The 27680-nt window shown below is 46.3% G+C and overlaps 1 protein-coding gene across 1 annotated transcript in view; it reads left to right on the forward strand.

Moving 5' to 3' along the window:
- The first annotated feature begins 2454 nt into the window (after positions 1–2454).
- Positions 2455–27680, forward strand: part of LRRC56 (leucine rich repeat containing 56) — a 650173-nt gene continuing 624947 nt past the window's right edge. The window contains exon 1 of the mRNA XM_078682840.1: positions 2455–2555. The gene's annotated coding sequence lies outside the window, so the exon portion shown is untranslated. The remainder of the gene's footprint in view (positions 2556–27680) is intronic.

A 27680-nucleotide genomic window follows, 5' to 3' on the forward strand; every position in this document is an offset into this window, starting at 1 on the left:
ATGTGTTCGGCAGGAGCGACAGCTGGAGTGTGACGACCCAGTGGATGAGTCTCGTCTACCCTGTACTGCTCTAGCTTGGTGATGGCTGCTTGAGGGACGATATTGCCTGGTAGGTTCTCGTTGATCATCCTTGTGGGGAGTCTCACACACGCTTTCGAAGTGGTTGTCTCTACCACACTTCTGGCACCTTTGGCTTAGGGCTGGACATATGTCTGCATGTGGGAAGTCGTAGCCGCATCTGTAGCACTTTAGAGGTCGTTCTGATCTTTTCTTGGTGCGACTTGAGCTTCTGCGCCCACGACTTGAAGGATGGTGTTGTTTTTTGGATCTGGAGGTGCGCGCTTGTGATGGGGAGCGTCTATGCACTTGTCGAGATTGCATCCTGAATGCTTGCTCTCGTTTCTCGCTTCTCCCGGCCTCCACCTTCTTCGCATGTTCGTCGGCTTGATCATCAACTCTCGTCATTTCCTCAATCTCATCTAGTGAGTAACTTTTCTTAAGCAGTTTGCGTCTCAAGGACTTTGACAAGCAGCCTCCTATAATTCTCAATCGGAGGGCGTCTTTCGTGGAAAAATTATCAAAGTCACAATATCTTGATAAACGTCTCAGACGTGTGATGAATACACTCATTTGCTCACCCTTCTCTTGGGATGCCAAGTTAAATGTATATCGCTCATAATCGACATTCTTCTTGTGCAAAACTTGCGGGTGAGCGCTTCACAGACACTGGCGTATGAAACAGTGGACGCAGCAGGCAACTCTTTTATGATCTGTCCAACTTCCTTGCCTACAAGGTTCCTGAGAGCGATCAGTTGCTGTCCAGCGTCCGTCACATGGGACCCCTTCATGAAATCCGTGAAATCTTCTAGCCAGTCTTGCCACCGAAGGCCCATACCCCCACCAGATTCAAGAGTGAGGGGCTCCGGAGGGCGCAGGAACAATACTCTCAACACACCCGGGCTCAGCGTTTTCTTGACGTGATCCAGACATCGCGGGATCCTGTTACTCAGACACGTATTGACAGAGTCCTTTCTGTCGGTTCTTTGATTGGATTTGCCAGTGCTTGTTTACTTTTTCATTACACTCGCCAATGCTTGTTGGTTATTTCCCTTACACTCACCAATGCTTGTTGACTTGTTTTCTTACACTCGCCAGTGCTCGTTTACTTTCGGGCTCTCTGCCTGACCCCAAGATGGCCGCCGAAGATCCCTGACAGGGTATTGGACGAACCGCCTGACTCCAATATGGCCGCCGCGAGAATCTCGTGGACGTCGAGATTTGGCTATCTTCAACCGGGGCCCAATATTTTCACTCCAGTTCCCCTGCACTGATCGTCGGTGCCAGTCAACACTCACCCTCTCAAAGAGTCATCGTCACGGGAACACCAGGTGAGGGGAGGGGCACAGCTGGCAGCTTCATGTGATTATTACAACGCCGGGGTGGGCTCCCGGCGAGCACGCAGATTTTGGCACTCTAACCCCAGGACGTGCCACACACACACACGGTGCAGCGGGGTGAGCTCCGGGCAAGTGGACACACCTCCGGGCGGCTGGGGTGGCCTCCCAGCGCGCGAGGACGCTCGCGCAGTTACTCCGCTACCACGCGGTCACCGGCCCGCAGTACTGGACGCCTACTCAACAGCTGGACTTCCAGGGTTAGCTGTCCTCCTCACGCCGCAGGTTCCGTGGCCACCCTCGTCGCCAGATGTAGTGTCCTTACAGCCACAGACACTCGGACACTGGGTAGGTTACAGGAGCTTATTTATTGCACGTCCTTCTGCTTATAAGGTCAACGGCTAACTGCCATCCCCGGTTCCTGTCTCCTCCCTTTCCGCCTGCCCTCGTTCTCCCTCGGGCAGGTCCTAGTGCCCCGTGCGTGTGCAAGCATCATTACAACTTCTTATGTTGCCACTTCCTGTGATGTCACGCGCCGTGATGTCACACGCCGTGATGTCACTCGCATACTGATTAACCAGGTTAGTTCCACCACTTATTTTTTTAGGGCTTGTGCCCTGGCTGAAACACACGGGCAAAGCAAAACGCTCTCGCATAGGCGAGACCTAATGGCTTTGCCAAAGCTTGTTTAACTGTAACCAGCGGCCATTGAGTAATAGTGGGGCCAGCTAGAAGATAGAACTTCAATTGCAGACTCTGATTTGACCCAACTGTGGGACCCTAGACATTTATGACTTTATCCCCATTTCTTTGGCGGCTTCGCGTCCAGTGCTGTCAAAATTGGGAGCGCGAGCAAACAGCCTCACCGCCGCGTTAAAAGTGGACTTTTCTATTTTAAAATTGAAGGAATGATGTCTGCGTGCTCCTCTTCTGAAGGCGCCTCCTCTTCCTGGCGGCTTTCTTCAGAGCTGCCTGCCACACACAGGAGCCTGGCTCTGGTTACAGAGGCGGCCCGATGTGTGTACATATTTAAATCAGCCTGTTTCGTGTCGAGTTGCCATGGCGACCAGGGCCTTGCCGAAGCTGAAACCATCACACAGCCCGCGGAGCAGCCGCCCAGGGGACTCCCACCAGGAAACAACCGAAGCCCTCCGTGGAAAGGTGAGCGGCGTTCAATCTGCAACGTGTTTTTGGCTAATCGATGAGTTGTTTGCCCCGCCTCGAGAGACTTTAAAACTGAGGCGCGTGTGCCTTACACGGGACAAAGACAGAGACCGTCACCGTAGCCTGGCATTATAGTTTCTGGCGGATTAAATTACAACCCCGAGTTATCTTCTAAATTCAATTGTAGTTTTAGAGGGGTTTCTATTTAAGAGCATAACTACACCCCATGTTTGTGTTGAAAGATTGGACTTTACTATCAGTATCTCTCCAAAAGTGTGCCCGCTTTACTGATATGCAAGCAGCTTCCACTCCGGCTGAGAAGACTGAAAAGTTATGATTTTCTTGGGACCTAATGGGTTGTTAAGACGCTCCCCTACTACACTATTAATAATTTAAAAACAAGTTCATGCGGGTTGGATTTGTGGGCGTTTATTAACTGACGTACAGGAACCCATGCCATAAACATCTCTGACTGGAGTCCTCCCCTAAACTGCTTTAATCCATAAAGCTTTTGGAGTTTGTTTCCACGTGCAAGTGACGTAGAGCAGCCTTCTTAGCACTTTCCTCATGCACAAGGCAGAATAGCTAGCTCATAAAGATTTCTAGTTCCTTACGTCAGCTGTGTGTAACTCGCCCAGTGTTGATTTGTATAGTAAATTTACTAGGAGAAAAGCAAATAGCAAGCACCCCAATGAAAAGAAAACACCGGGGTTAACTTACATCTGTTATCAGTCAAGTTTTTATATCTGATGTCCAGGTGCTGAAGTGAGTGTGTTTGACAGGGGTTCTGCTGCAGCGGTCAGGTTGATATAATAGAGAATACACACAGTGCATGCTTTGTCTTCTTCACGTTTAGTGCCACCCAGCAATGTTGTCATCACTAAACTCATGGTACTTTTTTTAAACGTCCTGAGAATAATTTCTGGTGAAGTTCTGCAGTCACCCCCAGTTTCACTTTTCCTCTTGAATGATACCACAGGCTATTTGTTTATTTGTATGCTGAAGATACACATTATTTCTGGCTACACATTATTTCTGGCCTTGAAGCAACTTTTGATCACGGCAATAATCTGATAGCTTGTATTCAAGATATCATAATATTATCGGGTCTGTAATTAAGCTTGGAGAAACAAGTCATTACCTGTCTGCTATCCATATTCTTGTTGGAAAAGAGGGTGTGGCCCTTGCAGGGGTATTTCATTGTCTGACACTATCACGGATGGAATTTCGTGATAACTCAATTCAGTAAGTTACTATTGGATAACAGACAAGTTAACATACAAAGATACAGCTGGCCTTCTAAAAAGAACACAAGGCTGTGTCTGCTTGTCACTTCTAACCTTGTATTTAGTGGCTAAATGCACATCTCTGCAGGAGGGGTGTTAACTCGTGGGACTGTATTCTGGGCAAACAACAGTAAACCTATCTGACCCTAGCAGTGTAGGGCATGTAGCCAGCTTCTAAATGTCAGGCCATGTTCAATCCTTCCTGTCCCGTGGTCTGTATTTTCCAGGGCTCCTATTGAAAAGTAGTCGTATTCCTGCACCCAACGAAGCAGTGACTGGGACCCAACTTCACAGATGGGTGTGGCAAAGCTTGCCCCACCCTACTGGTGCTTCTGTTCAAGTGGTGTGCTATCCTGACTAGAACAAGGACCCCAATAAAATCAGACGGGAGGCAGGCAAACGACATCTGATCAGGAGTAGCATACGTTTTTCAAAATAAAGCTTATAAATACATGGAACTACCTCTCAGCAGGGTTGGTGCTATCAAAACCTGAATTCAAATTTAACAAGCATTGACAAACCAATAGTTATAAACTTTTTTACCTACTGGCTTTAACAATCGTTTTAGCCACATTGCACAGCTTTCATGATGCTGTGCAGCGTGGGTATGTTTAAAAAAAGCCTCTGATGAGGCCACCAGCGTAATGTTTTAGGAGTGTCCCTAAAAAATGACACTGGTGCTGTTTTCTATTTAGTTACCGATTTGTGTCCGATTGGTAACTAAAAATAAAATAAAAAGAGCAAAGCAGGTATTTTTTAAGGTGGCGGGGTAAAGATGAAGCAACACAGGAAAGGGTAAGGGAGGAACAGTGAAGCAACACAGGAGAGAGTAGGGGAGTCGCTGAAGCACCACAGGAGGGAATGGAAAAGCAACAGGGGGAGTAGGGCTGGAGGAGATGCAAAAGCAATTTGGGAAGGGAGCAAAAACACAATGGGTGTTGGCGAAAGCACCACAGAGGGCGCGTGGATGAAGCAGTGGTGAGAAGCACATGAGCGAGTGCAAGTTGGAGCGGGCAGGGATAAGCAATCAGGCAACAGAGAGCAACACAGAGTGGAGGGCAGAGACATGCACAAGGGAGATGACTCAAAATCACACACACTCTAATAGACTGCTTGACACAAAAGAAAAAAGTGGTGTTGGAAAAGCAACCAGTGGAAGCAGCGGTCAAAGAGATTGTAAAGAGGCAATGCTCTATGGGAGGGACAAACACAAGACTACAAGCTAGGATACGGCTAAGAAGCAGAATATGAGAGCGAAAAGGTAACAAAACCAATGGTAAGCAATGGAGGGGCTCCAAGCCCATCTATGTTCTTGGGCAGCCACAAAATGCCTCAGAGTAGACACCTCAGCCGCTGTCGAGTACGCGCAACCTAAAAAGGAAGGACAGCCTGAGGCCAGGGGCATGGTTTACAGTTGGCTCGGACTAAAAGAGGAGAGGGTCTCTGGTACTATGAAGGGAGAGACAGCTTAAGAAGATACACACACAGGCAAATCCAAGCGGTCTCAACTCTATACTATGAGTGCCAGCCTATATGCTTTGCCACTGCTTCTTTGCAAATGTTGGGTTTGATCAAAGTAAAAGAAAAAAGATACTACAGAAAAAATAAAGCTTTCTTAATGTTCCTCAGAACTGTGCATTGAATTCAATACTTTTAACCATTATATTTTACTCAGGAAATTTCGAACAGAATTTTAAAAAGCATAACAAATACCATAATTTAAAAGAAAATGCTTTTGAGGGCCTAAATTACTTACCACGGGACTCAGAATAGAAACAAATTCAAGTGCCATTCGGTTCTTTGAAGTCGCCCATTTATGGACCTCCAGGAAAGGACACATCACCTTCTGCCTCAAACTCCAGCTAAGTTAATGCAGCATCAAGCAATATGTGGAATGCAGGAAATTAAACAAAAACAAATCCTTAAAAGTCTACTTTTTGTTATACCCAGGCAAAATATACCTGTTTCCTCTGCTTTTACAGAGTAGCTGAGAGGAATAAGGATCAAGTCTGAGAAAGGAATGGGGTATTTGTGTGTGGGGGAGATATATCAGACAGAAAGCTAGAAAACAAGATATCCACTCCTTCCCAATCGGCCAGGAATCTCGGCGTTATATTTGACACCTCGCTGTCCATGACCCTCCAGGTCAACAGAACGGTGGCCACTTGCTGGGGGGTCATCAAGATCCTTAAAAGAATCCTTCACTATCTGTCCCCCCAGGCACGTAAGCAGATTGTGGTGGCATTGGTGGGTTCCAGGTTGGACTACTGCAATGTACTTTATGCAGATTCTAACAAGGGCCTCAACCAGCGCCTTCAGGTAGTGCAGAACGCGGCCACGAGATTCGTTCTGGCACTACCTAATGCATCCTCTGCTACAATGGCTAGGAAGAGCCTGCATTGGCTCCCCATACAACAGAGGATCTCATTTAAGCTCCTGTGCCTGGCCTATAGAGCTCTCTTGGCTGCTCCCTTGGATCCCTTGGGTTCCCTTCTAACCCGCCATGTCCCTAGTAGGGCTCTCCGATCCTCTGAGAGGAATCTGCTTGTAGTTCCCCGCGCAAGGAAGGCCAGATGGGGTAGTAGAGCATTTTCCATCATTGCCCCTCGGTTATGGAATGCCCTCCCTCTGGAGATTAAGGCCCAACCGTCCCTGGCCCTTTTTTAAAAAGCGCTCAAAACTTGGTGCTTTATCAAGGCCTACCAGTAAGGATTCATATCTGTTCCATCTAGCATTCTCTTTTGGTTAGGCGCCTTGATGCCCATTGGGCTTAGTAGCTCGCTATAAATCAGATTTCATTCATTCATATGGAGTGCTGAAAGATAAAGATTAAACAGCTCCTTGAATGTGGACAGTGGATAACTACAAGACAACCAATCAAAAGAGAGGTAAAGAGCAATGGTCCAGAGGAGCGACAAACATAGGAAGTGGAAGGCAAGCCATTGAATAAGAAGCATGAAAATGAGGACAATAAAGCTAATCAATGGTAAGCAATGGGAAGGCTCTGAGCCCACTGTAAGAGTGAACCGACTGTAGATTTTATCATCAATACCCAGGTTCTGAAGCACACAGGATCACACCATTATTGCTATTGGTTCATTGTGTAAGAGTTTGGCATGGTCCAGGCTGGACTTTGCATTCTCTACAGGGTCACTCCCAAACTTATTGCCCGCACCCCTCCTGTTTTCTGAACCTGGTTTTGTTGGCTTTTAGTACTCTGTGCACTTTACCTCTGCTAACCAGTGCTAAAGTGCCTGTGCTCTCCCCCTAAAACATAGTTGAATTGGCTTGCACCTGATTGGTACATTTAATTTACTTGAAAGGCCCTCGTATATGATTCTCTGGGCACCCAGACCATGTAATTTAAATGCTACTAGTGGGTCGCACTCATTGTGCCACCCACTAAAAGTACCTTTTTAAAACATGTCTCCGGCCTGCCATTGCTGCCTGTAGTGCTGTTTTAAACTACCAATTTGACTTGGCCAGGCCTAAACCTTCTTTTTCAATACATATAAGCCACCCCGAAGGTAGGCCCTAAGCAGCCCATGGGGAAGGGTGCATAATACTTGAAAAGTGTGACATATGTTTCTAGGTTTTTCATTTCCTGTTAGTGAAAAACTCCTAAATTCGTTTTTAACTTCGGTAAGGCCTACCTCTCTTATAGGATAACATTGGGTTACCTTATTACATTTAAAACGTGCTAACTTGTGATTGGGAGCAGATAGAAATATCATGTATGGACTCAAATGAATTGGCATTTAAAATCCTCTTTGATTGTAAAGTTGAATTTTAGATTATAATTTTGAAAATGCCACTTTTAAAAAGCGTATACCTAAGGGCACATTGTTGCGCCCCATCTGTTGCACTGCGAAGTGGGAAAAACATCCCTCTCTTTTAACCACTTGATTCAGCGAGAGCCTATTTCTTTAGCTGTCTGTCTTTCTCTGCTTCACAGCGCAGAAGATACAACATCCTCTTAATTGCCAACCAGAGGCACCTTAAGGTCTGAATTAAACATCCAGATTCAGATTGCACCATAAGAAAAAAGAAATATGTACTCCCAATGGAGGTCGCTGCAACTTGTGATTCAAAACGATCAGGGTCATTTGAGTGTACTTCACTGCAATTCTGAAAGTGTTGGTCGAGATTTGGCAAATGCAGTCATGGGTCCCCTCGGACAAGCCTTAAATGCTCAATCTGCAGCAGGAAATGAAAGCATACTGAAAACTGATAAAGAGGTGAAGTGGACCATGGAGGTGGTTTTCTATGGTTTGACTCTTCAACTAGATGGCGATACAGTCAAATTTTGTGTGGACATATATACAGACTGGATGATGGCCCTCGTGTCTCCCAAAGATTCCATTCCTCATCCAGTTATCAAGGAACCAAACCTCTACATTTAAATCATTTTGAAACACCTTCAAAATCGTATTGTACCAAGGCTGGATCAAGGTTCAAGTCAAATCAGACTGGTCATGCAGGTTTTTAGAGCTGTCCAGAAACTAGCTCGTGAAATCATCCATCATGGCGAGGCAGACTTGGGAAGCTCTGTTGTTATTTCTACTTCAGGTTAATGGTACCATTTCGGCTGCTCCAACTGTCCCTGAAACCCCTGTTGAAGAGCCTTTCAGGCATTGGGCATAAAGTGAAGAGTTTACTCTGTCGCATGTTTCACCTTCTGGTTGCACATGATGCTTTGAAAAAGCCTCAATGAGCGCTCAGTAGTCATTTGAAGATATTGCAATAAAGAAAGAAGGTGGAATGACGTTGTCTCCGCAGTGATTTAATAAGCTTTGAAAAATGACGTGAGAATGAACAGTATGATTATTGATTACATTGATGGCTATGGATAAAATTGGATCAAGTGGTTAAAAGAGAGGGATGTTTTTCTCACTTCGCAGTGCGACAGATGGGGTGCGACAATGTGCCCTTAGGTATACATTTTGTATGAGCTGTGTGCTGGGGCGGTGCACAGCATCTTATCGCACGCACTTACGGACAACATGATTTTCGAGCAAGAATTCTAATAAGGGAAGGAGTGCATTCTATTATTTGTCTTTTACTTTTAGAAAGTTGGCATTTTGCTGCCCTAAACTTTCTGATTCCTTCTAGGAATTATCAGCTGCCAGGGCCAGTTAATTGCTCCCCCATCAGGAATATGTATTGGTCCTGGACCGTGAACAATGAGACCTGGGTGTAGCTGGGAGAGGGTCAACCTGCCAGAATGGGAGGGGCAGAGCTATTCCCTGCCCTACTTACATTTCAAAGGGCTACTTAAGCTATACTACCAAAGGAACATGACAATAGCTTTTTGTCACCCTATACGACTTGGAGCCTGAGCAGGGGAAGAAAGGAACTTTTCAGAACCAGATATAGGCGTGGCCTAGAAGTTTCTTCCTCTTCAAAGGGAGGCTCCAGGTAGAAATATTGGACTTCCTAAGCCACTCATCAGTACACTCCTGGACCTTTGCTCATTACAGAAAGGCTGTTTTGTTCCCAAGTTGTCTGCCCTGCTGCTTGAGTCCTGCATTATTTCCCAGAGGACTGTCCTTCTGCTACCAGAGGATTGTCTTACTGCTTAAGGCCTGCCTTGTTCTTCAGAGGACTGACTTGCTGCTTGAGATCGGCCCTGCTATCTGAGAAGGAAGACTGTAACTGGTCCCTTCATCCCAGGCTAAGCTGGGTGACTCCAAAAGTCAGTTGGCTAACCGCCTGTTCTCAGCTACAGGGACACAACAAGCTTCAGAGGCATCCCTACAACTGCCCAGCTGCCCTGCTGCAACTGGCCTGCCTGAGCCCTGCTGCCTCTGATGGAGTGAATTCCTGAACTCCAAGAGTTAAGTCCACAGGTCTTGGACCCTTAGCTGGCATTAGTTGAGCTCCTCCTGCGAAATCCTGAAGTTTTTTTTGTTGATAAACAAAGTTATTGGCTTTTCACAGTATAAACAATACAACACAAAACATGAATAATACAACAAGCACCATTCACACCAGCTGTCAGATTAGCATGTGCTTTGATTATTCCACTCACTGTAGTAGGTCCTTCAACCTAGTCCATAGTAATCAAGCCATTTGCCCCTGATCTTCGCGTGTTTCCTCGGACAGCCCCTGGCAGCATATATTGGCTCCTCTAGCAGTATGCACCAGTCCATTGTGGTGCACCATTTGCTGTCGGTAGTGCTCCGCTCTTCCTTGCACATGTACGAGTGGTGGATCCAAGCCCGTATATTAAGGGCCACAGACATCACGAACGCTCTTCGCGCCAGTGTACGCCTTGCCACGCACTTACCTCACTTCTACACCTCCCTAACAATTCGGACGCACCGGCGTAAACCCACTTTGGGTGTTTGATTGTTCTGCTTCTGGTATTATTTATTTCCGCATTCTCCTTTCGATTGCCGACGGGCTCCTCGGCATGCGCAACAATTTCTTGAGTCTTCTTCTGCTGGTCCTGTGTAGATCTTCATGGAAAACCTCTCGCATTATTCCTGTGACAAACGAGAGGAAAATACAAGTATTACAAAAAATCCACATACCATCAGGACGGTAACAATGTTTATGCATGTTTGGTATTATGGATAGGAAGAACTTATCTGATGTTTGCATTCCACGGTGAGTGGAGATCCTCTTCAAAGTACTGATAAACCTTACTGACTGTAAAGACAAAGAATATATATATTATTAGTATCTTAATGTTGCAAGATGCTAATTAGTTACATTTCATGGACCTGAACCTTTTTGTGTATTTTTTATCTAGTATTCGAGAATATGTTTTTGGTTTTTTCCTGGTATATATTGGATGTGAGATTTTGGGGCTTAACTGGATTATTTCATAACACATGTTGAGTAGTTACACTATTTATTATTACATACCATACAGCGTATTTACATGGAACACTTGGTCTACAACTTAACTTTTCCTTCTAGTTTTTCTAGTTATATCAAGACTGTTTTCTGTTCTCTACTTTTTTATACCTAATTACGAAAGGAAGAGGGACTGTAACCAGGTAGATATAATAACAGAGTAAATCAATTTATATAGATAACATTCCCTTGTTTAGTTATAGAATAACTATTGTGTTTTATTTCTGTTCAGGAAATACATATCAACAGCTCCATCCAAACACTGAGAGACTCCCACCTGAGACACATCTCCTTTTCATTTTCCTTGTTTTGTTTTCCCCTGTTCCCCATCCCACCATTGTTAGCTTTGACTTTGAGAGACTAGGTAAATGGGTAGCCAAATGCCGTAAGGCATTATTAAACTTGGTGATATGGGGGTGATTTCAATGTATGACTCTGTCAATAGGTTTTTGCTGAGAGCACGGATGGGGGAATGAGACCATTGTGCTATCAGGCACAATTTACATTGTTTATATGGATGGAAAGACTACCATGGTAGCAGTAAACATTGTGTGCAGAGGGGTTTACTATAGTGGATCCACCCTGCCAACCCTTTGAAGATACTATTGGGCGTCACAACTGACTGTGATCAATGACTTGGTGATGGTTCGCAGCAGAGCCCAGTGTTAGTCACAGAGAGAAGGGAGATTGGTGAGGCACTAATTACGGAACAAACCCAGAGGCCATCGCTAACACATACAGCAACAGTGATCAGAATGTAGCAAAATGTAAACCCAATTATTGAGATTGGACGGTAAACTTACAGTGGAAACACAACTTTGGGTCGCAGCAACAATGTAATAACTACTGAAACTAAAGGGATACATGAGGTAGGATTGTTGGCAGATCCAAATTGGGTGGCAATTGGGACCAGGGATGGGGCTGACACTTAATTATAAATAACAACTAGTAATCTTTCAGCAATATGGCAATCTCCAATTGTCCCATCCACTGACATTTCAGGCCAACACGAGAGGTAGGAGATGAGTTCCCGCTGGAATATAGTATGTTGTCTGCCCCACTCTACAAATGTGGTATCCCAAGTTTACAAAACATTACCCAATAATGCCAGCCACTACTTGATAGGCTCAAAACCAGGTGGGACCTTTAAGAATTTGGCTGGAATTAAACATGTAAGTACCAGAGGTAAGTGGCCATAAGAGTAGGCTTTAGGCTAGACCAACTCAAAATACTACATTATATTTATTACAACAGAAAACAACTGACCCGATTTGGTAGAACCCAGGACAAAAGCTGTGTGAGCAGTTCTGGAAGGTGCACACTTCTTGCACATATTATGGGCATGCCCGACATACAAACCTTCTGGAGTGAAATTAGACAACTCAAACAATTGGGATGGATTTTAAAATGTCAGTGGAAATGGTTTAACTTGGAATCTGGAAGTACAACTCCACTCCCAGACAGAAATCGTTTTTTACAACCTACCAATGATGGTGGCCATAACATGCACTGCCAATTCAATAAAACATGGGGAGCATAGAGAGATAAAAGAGACTCTTGTCCCATACTACTTGACTACAATAATTTGGGAGAAAACAGATAGGCATGAAAGTAACGAGTCATAAAGGGTGAAATACCTGAAAGAGTGCAATAATTGAACTGCGTAACACATGGGGGAGGGCTAAGATGTTACTGTCCAAGGTCTAAATTAGAAATTATTTGGTTACTGAGGGCCCAATTTAGAGTTTGGCGGATGGAGTAAAGGCAGTCAGAGTGGAAGAGGACTTTACATCAGCCACCTCCTTTGACTCCATGAGTCAGGCACACTCAAGTTGACCACTCTTCCACTGGGGGGACGTTTTACTCCACTCTGATCTTTTTAACCTATCTCTAGGAGGCACCAGAATTAAGATTTGATTCAGCCTACTAAGAGGTAGTCTTAGTACACTTTACACACACCTAGCAGGCCATCATTCTCACAAGGGACTGTCTTATTTGAGAACACCTTAAGAGCTCCTCTCTACAATAGAGAGTTGTAGCCCACACTAGGTACCATTGGTGCGAAAAGGGACCCAATGATGAAGGTTGGGTGTGGGATCTTGCGCTTAACAAAATAAGTGCCTCTAGGACAGAGACATGTTTTTTTCAGATAATCACACGTACCTCACTGTGTGTCTTTGTGTATTACTCCCAGACATTGAGACAAAGGGGGAACATGTGTTGGCAGGATCTGACTTGATAAGGGGACAGAGCTATCACCTACCACACTTGCACATCACAAAGACTCTCCCTCAGCACACTCACAGTGGGTTTCACACTAGTCTTTTCTGTCCCCAGACACGTTGTGGCCCGGGCAGGAAGACAGGCAATTTCAGATATCTCTGTAGAGGGAGGACTCTAGAAGCTTCTACCACTTCAAAGTGAGCACCAAGATTAAATATTGCACCTTCAAAACCAAGTCTTTATTACACCTCTGGACCTGTGGAAGGCTCCGTACATCTGTTGTTCAGCTCTGCTGCAAGAAGGAATGCTACTTTGCTGTCTGAGTGAGAAGGACTGGACCTACATCTTGAACCCAGGACCGCCAGGGTGGCTCCAAGGGCGAGTTGACTGGCCTCCTGATCAGAGCCACAGGGACAGAAAAAGTCCCAACCACCTTGAACCTTGCGTCTGGACTCTGCTTGCTGTGAGTCCTATCCGCTCCCCAGGTGGTGCCACCCCAGTCATGGACCCTTGGAAGTGGGCTTCAAGGTGCTCATCCAGCCCAGGTGTGGTCCATTGTTCAGAACCAACTTAGTGCAATGCATCGCCTCGCAGCTCCGCATTGGAACCACAACAGAGCGTCATATTCCCGACGCAGGGCCCCACAGCTCATGGAAGCGCCTCTGCACGATGCATTTTTGACACAAGAACTCGCATCGCAGCCCCACAGCTCCCAGGAACTGCTGCATCCTTGAGGCAAGACTTCGCATCACAGGTCCACAGTTCATCAGAACTGCCACTGTGTGATGCATATTCAATGCGTGATCTCGCAATGCTCCACAACCAAGATCTAAGGTTCTTTGTTCAGCAGGCTCAACTTGGTCCCTGTATGCGGCCAGCACTCCATCACCCCCAGTCTGAATTTGTGACTTTGTCCCAGTCCAGCAGGACCAGATAACCACAGTTGGTGCTTTGTGCTTTTAAGCACTATTTTTACCTAAATCTTTAAAATTGCATATCTCTCGTTATGGTAATTGGATTTTCATCATTTTTCTTTAAAATAGTTTATTACATTTTACTCCAGTTTGTTAAGTTGGTGTGGCATTTTTCTTTCGTTGTGTTTTCACTTTATAACTGTTTGTGTGCTTGCTGCATAAATACTTTACGTATTGACTCTAAGTTAACTCTTACTGCTCTATTGCCAAGCCACAAGAAGGTTGACCACCAGTTAATTTGGGGTTTGTTTGTGGTTCACCCTGACAAGAATTGTGGTTACTGCTTGAGTAGGGTTTCACCAGCCTCAACCAGTAACGCAATTTCCTACAGAGAGTGAGTTCCAAAGTTTCTGCGCTAAGCAGGAAAAACACTTGCTCACGTCCTCACTTTCTTGAAGCAAGGAAGAGTCAGCAGGTGTATGGCCATAGGATTTCAACCACTGAGTATGGAAATAGTGAGAAAGCCTTTCATTAATAAATTCAGGAGCTTGATTATGAGATGACTTAAAAACATTGTAGAGTGCCCTAAACCATACTCATTGCGACACCGGTAACCAGTGCAAATTGTACAGCAAAGGTGTAGCATGGGCCGAACGAGGAAGTTTGAAAATGAGCCTGGCGGCATTGGTTTTTTTTTGATAAACAAATGTTATTAAATTTTAGGCCAAAGAACTTGGCCGTGTGAAAACATTCAAATACGGCACTTGAGTAGTACATTATGAAATAAGACATATTGGCCAATTGCAGAGACAGTGTACTTATATGAAAAGGCAGACACTGCTTGTGATGCTCCTTGGCCCCCAACTACAGTCTAGTTACAGAAGTGACCCAGCTATTTCCCCACACCGGCCCGTGTTTTGGGGGGCAACCCAGTGACTCAAAGACCACACACTCCTGCTGGGCACACCAGTCCACACCTCTCCTCCACTGTGCGAGGATTGGGGGGTTAGAACTTAACCACTTTGCGACTATATCGCGCTTAACTATCAGGAGGGCCGTGCCCAGAAATGTCTTCTCCGCTCGTGTACCATCAGCACCCTCCATTACCCTGAGAAGAATTAGAGTAGGGGAAAGAGGGACCACCCAACCCAAAACCTCAAAGAGGTCTCTAGTCACTGCAAACCAGAAGCGCTGTATGTTTGTGCATGTCCATATCATGTGATAGAAATCTGCCGGATCATCCTCACGGCGAGGGCAAGTAGAGTGGGGATGGAGGCCAGCTCGGTGGATACGGTTGGGGGGAGATATGCGTAATACAGGTAATATGTCTGCACCAGTCTTAGTCTGGAGGAGTTTGTGAGTAAGTGGGTTGCCATCAGGGCATCGCGCCAGTCCTCATCCTTCAAGGGGTCCACTGAACCCTCCCACCGAACTATACTACGTCAACCACTTGTGATATAAATGCCCCATGACAATTCTGTGGCAGAAGGTATGGTATCCCTCCCACTACATATTGGCTGACTATTTATTTATTTGTAGAGTTTTATATAGCGCTAACTAGACCCAGAGGTATCAGAGCGCTTTACATAGATGTGGAGTAAATATACAGTTACACTAGTTGCGTTGGTTACAAGAGAACAAAGAAAAAACACGAGAGCAAGTCAAAAAGGAACATAACAGGTGGTGGGGAGGGGAATTGAGCCCGTTGCTGGACATCTAACCAAGTCAGGCATACCGGCAATGAAGACGGTTAAACATCAGGAGTCCCTCAAAGTCAATGTCCACAAACCCACCAGACCGCACAGAGGCATGAAATCCACAGCAACTCGGGCCGGTGTCGCTCACTGAGCTGGAGCACCCTGGCTGTGGAGAGGGCCAGAAGCAGGGGCCAAAGTGGATGTCTCGAACTAATCACCATTAATGATAGGGAGTAGGCGTCCCAATGGTGGAGGGTGGGGAGGGTCGTCGAGAGGTGAAAGTCAGACTGGCGAAACCATGTCAAAGACCGGCCTCATGTGGAGATCTCAGAATCCGATCAACGCCGCCAAGATGGAAGGCTTGGTTTTCAGTCATATCGACCTCCCGCACAAATTGGAGGAATTTCAGATGCACCAAAACACCAGTAGGGGAGGAAGTCAATCTCAGGGTGCTGGACTTCATGAGGACACGTGGGGGGAGCCACGGAGAACAAGAGGGCGAAAAACAGGAACTCACTGCTCTCTCCTGGGTTGTCAAGGAATCACTCGGGGACGCAATGGCGGCAGCATCGCGGCAAGCACTTGCTGCTTTGTCTGAGGAAAGCGATTTGGGTGCAAAAAGCAGCAGCCACGGGGGGTGTAGAAAGAGGAAGTCGTAGCAGGAAGCCGAGCAACCATGGCCATACCCCGAAGGTAGGTGACGGCCATGAACCACACCGGAGGGGTGACCCCCAGCCCATCTCCTCTCAGATGCCAAGCAGCTCAACTGTGCTTCGGCCATGATGCTTGTGCTCCACTAGCGGCAGTCTTTCCTGGCTTATCGATAGCTGTTGTAGTCAGCCTCGACACAATCGGTGAAAGACTAATATCAGCCCTGGAGAATCACGGGAACACAGTCCACAGATGTGGAGGTGGTCCAATGGGGGCCTTTTCCCACGGATTTATGCCAAAAGACAATCCCTCACCGGGGAGCTCCCGGCCGGAGCTCCTAAACCGTCGGCCTAGTGTGGTGACTAGTGTGGTTGTGTCCCTCATGTGCATTACCAAAGTAAGCCATTGCCTCAGGGTAGGCGAACATCAGACTTTGCCTCCACTTTCTCCAAATATGTGTCCAACAATGTAACCTGTTCACCTCCACCCCACCTGTCTCTCTTACAGGTACCTGATAGCACTGCCACCTCTGCATATGCCCATATTGAGATATTCCTCCACCAGTCTCGGATAAAGGGTGCTACTGTGGCTTTCCAAGCCATAGCAATACGTTGTTTTGCAAGAATGAGGTCTAAGTCAATAAAGGAACACACATACTTCGATGCTTTATGCTGGCCATCACACCTAGAAGGCTTGTAACGGGGTCCTTTGGTATAAGCCTACCCATTACCTCAGTGACACCCCCCTCACTGCAGCGGCCCAGAAGAGGGACACTGCAGAACAACGCTACACCATATATAGAAAATCCACCTTAGTCTCGCTGCATCTTAGACAGTAAGTGGATTCCTCCGATACATACTCCCTATCCGTTTAAGGGTAAGATAAGCATGATAAATGTAATTACATTGTGTGTCGTTGAACCTAGAGGTTCTATGGATTCATTTAACAGATTTCATCCACGTATTCTCGCTAAAATCTATTCCTAGGCGTTGCTCCACCAGACCTTCAGGATTCATTTGGTTGGCCCAGACAAGTATAGCAACGCAGAGTACAGCCAGTGACCGCCTTCCTATGCGCAGTGTATCAGTATCATTGGTAGTGACTGTGAGGTAGGGGGTACTGCACATCCACTGTTCCAGTACCTGTGTGCCTGTTGTACCAGTGCCGCGTACAGCAGGGTGTGACCGCCGGGGCTCACCCCAAAAGTCTCACACAAACTATTGAAGGACCTCAATGTCTGTTCCTCATACATGTCTTCCAAGGTCTGTAGTCCGCTTGGTCCAGGGGTGGACGTTGTGCAACCTGGATAGTGCGATACATCCCAGGAGCAACCACAGCAGCAGCAGCAGCAGGTTTGGGGGACATGGTAGGGTGCAAGGGTTCTTATTCATCTTTTCAAACACCATTCCGCTGCTAGAAAAAGAATGTTATTTTCCGCCTTTCTACTATCTCTGCTTATCAACCACTCTAGAATCGAGATAACAAATAACTGATGTGAAAAGGCCCTAGTCTCAGGGCCTAGGGTGTTGGCATTCCACCGTGCTGACCGCTGTATATAGTTCATAATTAGGTGCCCCAAGTCCACCCTCTGTTATAAGGGCACATAATCAAATGTGCTATGCTGTGTCTACCAGTGTCCCATATCACTGTGATTAATAGGGAATACATTTTTCTTTAGGATGACGGAGAATGCCAAAATGAAATCTAGCAATCTTGGCAGGATCAACATTTGGAGATAGGGGACCCTACCCAGCGTGCCTAATGGCAGTACATTCCAGAAGGGGAGTGAGTTTTTGATCGATGTGATTGCTCTGCCCAGGTTAAAATACACTAGGTCAGTTCCCTCATGATATACATTCACCCCAAGGGTTTTAATTGTGCAAGTCTCAGACCCGTATGTGGAAGTTTCAAATACTGCACGTCCACTTGCTTAACCAATGGCAACATGGTTCATAGTCCTTACTCTTTAGCGTAGTCGTCTAATAGTGTTATTGAGGGAGGCAGGGCGAATCGAACATCCTTCATATATATCAGCACATCATCTGTGTACAACGAAATGATAAGAAATGAATTATTAAATGTAATTCCCCATTCGGGGATCTTTAATCTAAGTGCACATGCAAGAGGCTCTGTTATGATATGTTATTAAAATTTGTAGAGCGCACGTTTACCCGGAGGTGTCTTGGCGCTATGGACGGGCAAGGAGGTCTGCACTGACGGCTAGTTCTGGAATAGCCAGGTTTTCAAGCCTTTCTGAAAGCCGATAAGAGAGGAAGAATTTCTGAGCTCGAGAGGGAGCGAGTTCCAAAGTTTGGAGGTGAAAAAATGAAAACTACGCCCACCACATTGCACAGTGCGGGTTATCGGTACTTGGAGAAGTTTAGAGCCCGAGGACCGAAGGTTCCTGGTGGGTTCATACCAGGAAAACAGGTTTTGAAAAAAAGATCGGCCCTTTGTTGTTAAGGGCCTTGTAGGCTATGGACAGAGCCTTGAATTTAATCCGTTGCTCCACCGGAAGCCAGTGCAACTTGCTGATTTCGGCGGTGACTGAGTGAGTTCTGGGGATATTGAGAAGCAGTCTGGCGGCCACGTTCTGCACACTTTGGAGTTTTTTGAGACATTGTTTTTGGGCGTTTCCTAGTAGTCCGTTGCAATAGTCCAGTTTGGACTGGATCAAAGCTGTGACAACAGTTTTTCTGACATCTACTGGAATGTATGGGAGAATTTTACCGATCTTTTTAATAAGAAAGTGGCTTGATGACACAATAGCATTGGTGTGATGAATTAATGTAAGTTTAGGATCAAGCCACACCCCTAAGTTCTTGACTTTTTCCGCCGGTCTAGGGGGTTCACCCATCTCCACTGGCCACCAAAGGTTGCCCCAACTTGGTTGAAAGTTGCCGAAGGTCAAAATCTCTGTTTTAGAGGAGTTTACCTTGAGGCAATGGGTGTTCAACCAGCAATTGACCGTACGCATGCAAGTTTGAAATTGTGCTGGCGGAGATGATTCTTTTTTTTTTGTATTGTTATGGCAATCTGCGTATTGTCAGCGTATGACGAGAGGCAGAACCCAAAGTACTGAATTAGTGGGGCCAGCTCTGAGACATACACGTTAAAAAGTGATGGGCTCAGGGATGAGCCCTGAGGCACTCCACACGGGAGGGTGTATGTATCTGATCGGTAGGCATCCAACTCAACCATGAGTCTTCTGTCTTTGAGGAAAGAGGACAGCAGAGCCAAAGCTGTACCCCCGATCCCTATTCTCTTGAGCCGCTCATGCAAGAGAGAATGGTCAACCGTATCAAATGCGGCTGATAGATCGAGGAGTATGAGCATGGCTGTGCCGCCCCGATCCATCGCCATCCTGATCTCTTCTGTAGCTTTAATCAGTGCTGTCTCCGTACTATGCTCCCAGCGAAAACCAAACTGAAATGGATCCAGCAGGTTGTTGTCATTAATGAATTGAGTCAATTGAGAGTTCTTAATTTTATCAATTATTTTGGCTGGTAGAGGAAGCCTGGCAATAGGGCGGTAGTTATTAGGGTCAGTGGGCTCCAGTGAGGGTTTCTTAAGCAATGGGAAGATGGAGGTATCTTTCCAGATTGAAGGAAAACAGCCGGTCCTGAACATGGAATTGAAAATGTCTGTGAGACCTGGGCTAACCACATCGCCGATTTCTTTAAGAATTATCGGTGGGCAGGGATCAAAGGGGGATCCGGATTTGGAATCTTGGATATATCTGGTCTTGGTCTCAACAGAGACGGGAGAAAAGGCAAGCAGAGTGTTGGTATTATGCTCACTGCAAAGGGAATCTGTCATTGGTGGTGGGGTGGAGTTCTGAAAGTTATTGAAAATGTTCAACACTTTAGTCTTAAAGGCTGTTGCAATATTATCGCAAAGCTCTTGGTCGCACCTAATAGCTGGGCCTTTTAACGAAGTGAGTGTGTTCACCACTCGGAAAAGTTCCTTAGAAGAATATTTAGCTTCCTTAATTTGTCTGGTATAAAAATCCTTTTTACTAGCTATTAGATGATCTTTGTAATGAGATAGTGCTGTTTTGTAAGCAGATTTCAGGTTGGGGCAATATTTTGTGCGCCAGCGTCTTTCAAATTGCCGGCAGCGCTGTTTTTTCTTGCAGAAGCTCTTCAGAAAACCAGGGAGCTGAGTGGTTTTGCCTATTTCCTGAAATTTTCTTTATAGGAACGGTAGTGTTAAATGCGTCGTTAAGCCATTTAGAGTATTTTTGGGCTGAAACTTCGGGGGACCCTAGGAATAAGGGACAGGACTTTTCTAACAGGGAGCGAAGGGATTGCTTATCCATGAGATCCCATTTTCTTTTGGTAGTAGTGGCGGTCTTAGGTACCTTGGACGACCCCAAGGGGTTGAGGGGAAGTGCAAATTTGATCAATGTTTGGTCGGACCATGTTAGAGCCATCGTTTCCATAGGTGCAAGGTTATTAATAGAAGAAAAGAAACCATCTAAGGTATGGCCAGCCTCATGGGTGGGGGTCTGAATTTTTTGTGAGAGACCTACTGCTTCCAGGGTCTCTAATAGTGCTTCTGTCTCCCTGTTGGCTCTATCTTCGAGATAGAAGTTAAAGTCTCCAAGGATGGTGAATTCATCATTTTATAGACTGGATTCTAAGAGGCTGTCGATGTTGGAGATAAAATGGTTCCTAAAGCCAGGAGGCCGATATAGAAGGATACCTTTGAAGGTTTGTTTAGTGTTCAGTTCAAAGATGAAGAGTAAGGACTCATAAAGAGATGTGGAAGTCGGGTAAAACCTAACTGGGAAATGGTCCCTTAGTATAATCGCCACCCCTCCCCCGCGTTTGAGAGGCCTGTCAACCCTTATTGCCTGGTAGCCTGTCGGAGCTGCAGTAACAAAATCAGGGTCAGATGCAGCATCAGCCCATGTCTCGGTCAGGCACAGTACATCCAGATCATGATCGATAATAAGTTGGGATATTTCGTATTTGTGTTTAGCTAATGATCTGACATTTAATAGGCCTCCCTTTAAGGTGGAACTCGTCCCAGAGGGGGTGGACTTGCTATTACCGAGGGGCTGGGCTGTATGAAATGCCCTAGTTCTCAAAGGTGCCGGGAGGGAGAAGCCACAGATGCAGGCTGTATATGGATTGCCTGGTATCAGTTTACAACAGTTGGGGGTTGCTGTGTTAAGACGGCGGAGAGATGTCGAGTCGTAGTGCAATATACCTGTGATGGAAGGGGCAGGGGTTTTGGCACTAGGCACGGGCCGGGCACGGACGGGTGCTGACGGGCTTGCCTTTGGCGCGCCGCTGGTGCGCCCGCTGCGCGAAGCTGCCATTGCCGTCTTTTATGTGGCCCGTCCCCCCTCTAGCCCGGAAGTCAAACACACCTGGCGCTCCCTCCACATCAATCGGGTAAAACCCGTGGTGGACCGGGGAGCGCGAGGTAGCAAAGGGCGTCAGAGCAGGAAGCGTGTGCCAACAACAAATAACGTGACAGGTTATACGAGATAGTAGGCAGTTCTACCCCTTTTAATTCTTATAGGCTCCGATATCTCCCTTCCAGTTTGCACTCAGACCATCGGGTCAGTATATAGGAGTTGAATCTAACCCAGTAATTCCTTGCCTAGTCCCATTCAGGGCAGTACTGCCATCAAGGTCCATCTCAACGTGTTGAAAGCCTTTTCTCAGTGACTATGGAGACCTCCCAGTAATCAGCCCCTCAACGCTGACCCAGTCCATTATCCGGAACAATATGTGTAAGATCATAAAGGTGTTCCCCACCTAGAATCGGTATGTAACAGAATTTGTGCTGTCAGAATCAAATGACTGACTAGCACCTTCCCCAAGATTTTATAATTCAAGTTCAGTAACAATAGAAGTCTATATGAAATCACCAAGAGGGGTCCCTAACAGGCTTCGGAAGCACCGTGATCAGAGCCTCGTGAATAGAGGCAGGTAAGTGCCCCAGCTGCTTATCCTCCACATACACCTGTACCAATCAAGGGGCCAGTCCAGCACTGCGTGTGGCATAGAACTCCACTCGTAGCCCAATTGGCTGAATGTGAATTCCTTTAGGAGAATTTTCAGGGCCAGGACTCTCCTCCGCCACTGTGTTTAAACCTTCTACTTTAAAGGAGTTAGAAAAGCGGAATGTCACTTGACTGGTCCTGAGGACAGGAACTGCCATGAGAACCACTGAATCTCAAATGTGGGCACCATTTTTTATTAACAAATGTGTGTTTTGTAAGAAACAAACCTCACGACCTGAGTCTCAGTATATTGACAGGACAAGCACATTGAGGTCACTAACATTTAGCTCATAATTATAATTGCTTCCATGTTCTGGGTAAGACCAGTTGCCAAAGGCTAGGACCGGAGGCCGTTCTCGGATTTTTTAAGAAGGATCAATTCTGAACATCGTTCAGGAAGGCACTAAAGACTTGGGGGCATATTTACAATACCTGGTGCATCCCTGCAAATCAGCAGAGATGCGCCAGTTATTGTGCGCCACAGCTCAGCCATCATGGATGCGCCGCATTTACAATGCAGCGCACCATGGTGCAAAACCAGCACAGATGCGTGACGCATCTGTGCCGTAAAAGTGACGCATTGCTGGAGTTGCGTCGCAAGCGCGACGCAGCTCCAGCAATGCTCTGGGGGCCCTATCTAGTCAATGCTGCATCAATCCTTACGCCTGCTTCAGGCAGGCGCAGGGTTTTGACGCCGCATGGGCCTAAAAGTGACTGAGCGAAATCTTGTAGATTTCACTCAGCCACTTTTAGGAGGTGTTCCTGCGCCGGAACGCCCCCCGCCACCTCCCTTGCACAGGAATGCCTACATGTGACGCAGGGCATTACAACGTGACGCATCTCCCAGATGCGTAACGTTGTAAGTACCCCTGCACCATGGAGCAGGATTGGCGCCGCTGCTGCATCACAAAAGTGACGCAACAGCGGCGTAAATGAGGCGCAAGGGGTTTGTAAATCTGCCCCTTGGCTTTTTGCTCTACCTTAACAGTTTCTTTCTGGCTCCCCACTGTTCAGGTCAATCTGCTCTACTAGCGCCGGGACACCTCCGTTGGAGGTAGCAGCGCGCTTTACAAGCTGCATATTATTATTATTATTATTATTATTATTATTATTATTATTATTATTATTATTATTATTAATGAGGGCCTGCTCTGCCAAATTTATTTTTATGTTTGTGTCAGGTATTGATCTGCTTCTGTGTGAAATGCTGAGTGCTCTTTTGTCTGTATTTAAATTACTTACCACACTGTCCCCCTCCAACAACAATTTAAAAAATGTGGACTCTCCCCTTTGAAAACATCGGGTGTAGAAGCCTGCTCTCTCCTTGTTAGGTTCACATTCCTGCCACTGTTCTTTTCTACACGGCATCTGTTTTTGTCCCTCAGCCAAGCTACCCACTAATTATTAGCTTCTTTCATTCTTTACCCCTGCTAATATTATTCAAAAGCTTCCATGCATTGGATTACGCCATTCCTCAGTCTCTGATTGTGTCCGTCTTTTTCTGGCTATGTCTCAACTTGTGGATCACCCGCCTCTTTCAAATGATTTATGATTGCCATTGTGTTCGGTGAGGGTCTTCCATTTCCTTTCTTTTAAAAAAAGAATACTTTTTATTGAAAACCAAAAACTTAGGCTTCGCACTTTGTGTGATGATAACATGGTTAATTTGTAACAGTGGGCCTTGATAGGTCATAAAGCTCTTCTATAAGGTCCAATGCCACAGGAACCGAGCGTTTACGGCCAAAGGGAGCCTACTTATACCACCCTCACTATCCCTCCCATCCTGGAGTTCCTCCCTAAACCTCTGGTCACCCCTGTCTCCTATATTCCCTCCATGCCCCCAAACTTTCTCCCATTGCTTGGGGCAACCTCTTGCTTCATATACCACTTCTTCCGCCCTCGGGCACCAGTCAAGGTCAACCTCCAACCCAGTTTCTCCTTGTGTGGCAGTGGCCCCCCATGCTCTTGCTATATTTCGTTTAGTGACTCCAGCTGCTAGTCTCAACCAGATATCTGTGTACCTGGGCCAGTCCTGCTCCCCCTTTATCCCCAGGGAGCTCCATCGCCGTAACGCTGGCTATTTTTACCGCCACTCTAGCCCAGTAACCCTGCACCAGTGGACAGTTCCAAAGGATATGAAAGAACGTTCCCCTCACTCCCACATCCTCTCCTGCACAACGGGTAGTCCGCCCTACCTATTTTATACAATAGCGTCTTTGCGTAATAAGCTCTGTGGAGTACTTTAAATTGGATCAGTCTGAATCGTATCCTGATGGCCTCTGCCCAAATGTTGTCCTCAAAATCACCCAGGTCTTCTTCCTATGTTGACCTTAGGGGGCCCAGTAGGTTAGGGGAATTGTTTATTTGTTTCCTATAAATCAGCGACACTCCCCTATGTGTCAATGCATCGGTCAATATCAGGTCCTCTAGAGGGGAGAACTGTGGTATCTGCTCACTCTCTAACAGATGGTGGTGCAGGGATGCCACAGCTGCAAATGCTGAAAATGCTCAGACTCTGCCAGATTGTACTCCCCACGTAAGTCCTCAAAGTATATTCAGGCCTGGTTCCTTCAGACATCTCCCAGATGTTCTATGCCTAGGAGCTCCCATTTTAGGAATCCCTCCAGTCCTCCTACCTCAGACAGTTTATCACTGCAACAACGCAGAGTCAAACAGGTACATTTCCCCTTCCAGCCCAGAAACCGGATGGCTTCCCTCCAAATGTCAACTTCTGTCTGTGTAGGGTGTGGCATACACCTAATTCCTATTTTTCCATACAGAAGATTCTTTTTTTTAAATTATTTTTTATTAAACATGAAAACAAGCTTCAGATAAACATCATACAAAAGCATACATTTTTGTTGACTGATATGTGTTACAAATACCCCATATTGCATCGTGTATCGTTCCCAACTGCTCGTTACTGCGACCATTTCAATCCAGGGAGGTATTACATCTTTGGAAGTCTTTGGGACACTCCTCATGTCACTGTCCATTGGCCTCTATACTTTGCCCATGCACCCCATATCTTTTCCCATTTGTGTGGGCAGCCCCTGCTCTGGTAGATCGATTGTTCCGCCCTATGGCACCAATCTATGTCTCTCTTCCAGGATTCCAGGCCTGGGCAATTCCATACAGAAGATTCTTGTGCCCACCCTGGCCCATGGAAGCTCTGATCACTCTATACGCTGGATCCTGATAATCAGTGAATACCCATTCATTAATGACCAGGAGTTGGGAGGCCCAATACTTAAAAATATTGGGGACTGCCAGTCCCCCATCATATATCCCCCTGTTGCAACTTGGACAGGGCTATTCTGCCCCCTGCCCCCACAACAATCTGCAAACTTCTTGGTCTATACCTATAAACACTGCCGGCGGAATCTTGTGGGGCGTATCTTGCATAATGTAGAGTAGTTTCTGTGGACTCATCATTGTATACAGGGCTGCTCTACACATCAGCGTCAACAGTAGGGTTCCCCAATGGTCACGTCTCCTTTGAGTCTTTCCAATTGTGGCTCGATACTTCTGCTGCGTGATATAAATCCCTAAATACCGGAACCCTTCAGGTCTCACTGGGGCCCAACAATCTGGGGGCAGACGGGGAGTCTCCCCTGACAAAGGGTATATCACAAACTTGGACTAGTTGATTGTATAACTGGAGTGATCCTGAAAAATGTGAAACGCCTGCATAATCCTAACAATTGAGTACTGGGGACGTGCGATGCACAGCAGGACATTGTCTACATAAAGGGAGATCCTCTCCCCTCAGTGCCTCTATACCCCACATTAAGGGGTCCCGTCAGATTGAAGTCACTAGTGGCTTAAGTGCCAGGGCAAACATCATGGGGGACAGCGGGCAGCCCTGCCGACTATCCCTTCAGAGCTCAAAACTGCCCAATATCGCTCGGTTAACTTTGACTCTGGCCATGGGGGCCCGGTAGAGTAGCCTTACCCACGCCCTAAACTTTGGACCTAAGTCCAGTCTCCCCAGTACCACGAACATGTAGTTCCTCTCCACCAAATCGAATGCCATCATGGCATCTAAGGCCATCACTACTGCCTGTGTCTCCTGGTTAGGTTCAGTTAGATGAAGTACTCTGTATAGCAGACAGAGATTAAGCCAGGTACTTCTGTTGGGAATAAATCCCGACTGGTCAGGGTGAACAATCGAGGGCATGATCCCCTGCACGCTGGTTGCTAGGGCCTAAGCCAGTACTTTGGCCTCCACATTTAGAAGAAAAATCGGTCTATACGATCCACAGTCGGTTGGGGGTCTGCCGTCTTCAGGTGTTACAATTATTTTCTTCATCTTTCGGTCTACGGGGAGGCAGTATTTGCTTCGCGGAACATTGCTAACATCTGTTTGATTATAACATCTGCCAACCCTTTGTAGAGTTCGACCGCAGGCTGTTGGGCCCCTGTGCTTTGCCCAACTGAAGCTCGCGCAATACCTGTGCAAGCTCGTCTTCAGTCAAGTCCGCCTCCAGGACCCCACGTTCCTCCTCCGAGAGCACCCGGAGAGTCACATTCTGTCATGGTGCTTCGGGATGCATACAGAGCCTCATAGTAGGTGGTAAAGGCCTCTGCAATAGCCGCATTTGTGGTATGGGTTTTCCCCTGGTCGTCCTGTATTTCTAGTACCCATTACCTCTCTTCATCTCGGCTTTCTAACCACGCCAACAATTTGGCTGCCATATCCCCTACAGTTTATAGACAATGCTGAGTACATTTCCTTTCTTGAATAAATCCCACAAGGCGCCGAAGGTGAGTAGGATCATAAGAAAGAAGAGTTCTAGGATCAGAAAAGGAAAATAAGCTACCGATTAATTAAAGGATGAAAGCCAGGTCTTCAAGGCTTTTCGAAAAGCATTGTGGTCTTGCAAGTTACTGATAAAGCGAGAAAGGGAATTCCATATTTTTGCTGCAGCCACAGAGAAGGCCCTCCTTCCCCATCCGGTCTTCTGTATTTTAGGGACAGTGAAAAGCTTATGACTAGTATACCTGAGCTGTCTAGAGGGTATGTACTTAGGGAACATGGTTCTAGGTCTCTGGGCTCGCTATTCTGCACAGAACTATGAACAATGCATAATACTTTAAAGGTGATGGATTTGCTCACTGGAAGCCACTGCAATTTGGAGATTCCTGACGTGAAAGATTTATATTTAGGGATTTGAAGTATCAGTCTTGCAGTCACATTCTGTACAAGCTGTAGCTTGGCTATTGTCAATTTATTAATCTTAAAATAAAGTGCATTGCAAATAATCTAACGTGGGAGAGATCAAAGCAAGAGCTACTTGCTTGTGCGCCTGGAGAGGCATAAAAGGGACAGTTAACCTGAAGGTCAACTGACAGATTTGTGTCTACCAACACTCCCAGATATTTAGCGGAGTCTGTCGGAATGGGCAGTGCCCCAAGTATGTCCAACCACCAGGAGCTGTTCCCGATGGATAGTTGCTTACCAA

Source organism: Lissotriton helveticus, chromosome 3_1 (assembly GCF_964261635.1).
Source record: "Lissotriton helveticus chromosome 3_1, aLisHel1.1, whole genome shotgun sequence".
NCBI lineage: Eukaryota > Metazoa > Chordata > Amphibia > Caudata > Salamandridae > Lissotriton > Lissotriton helveticus.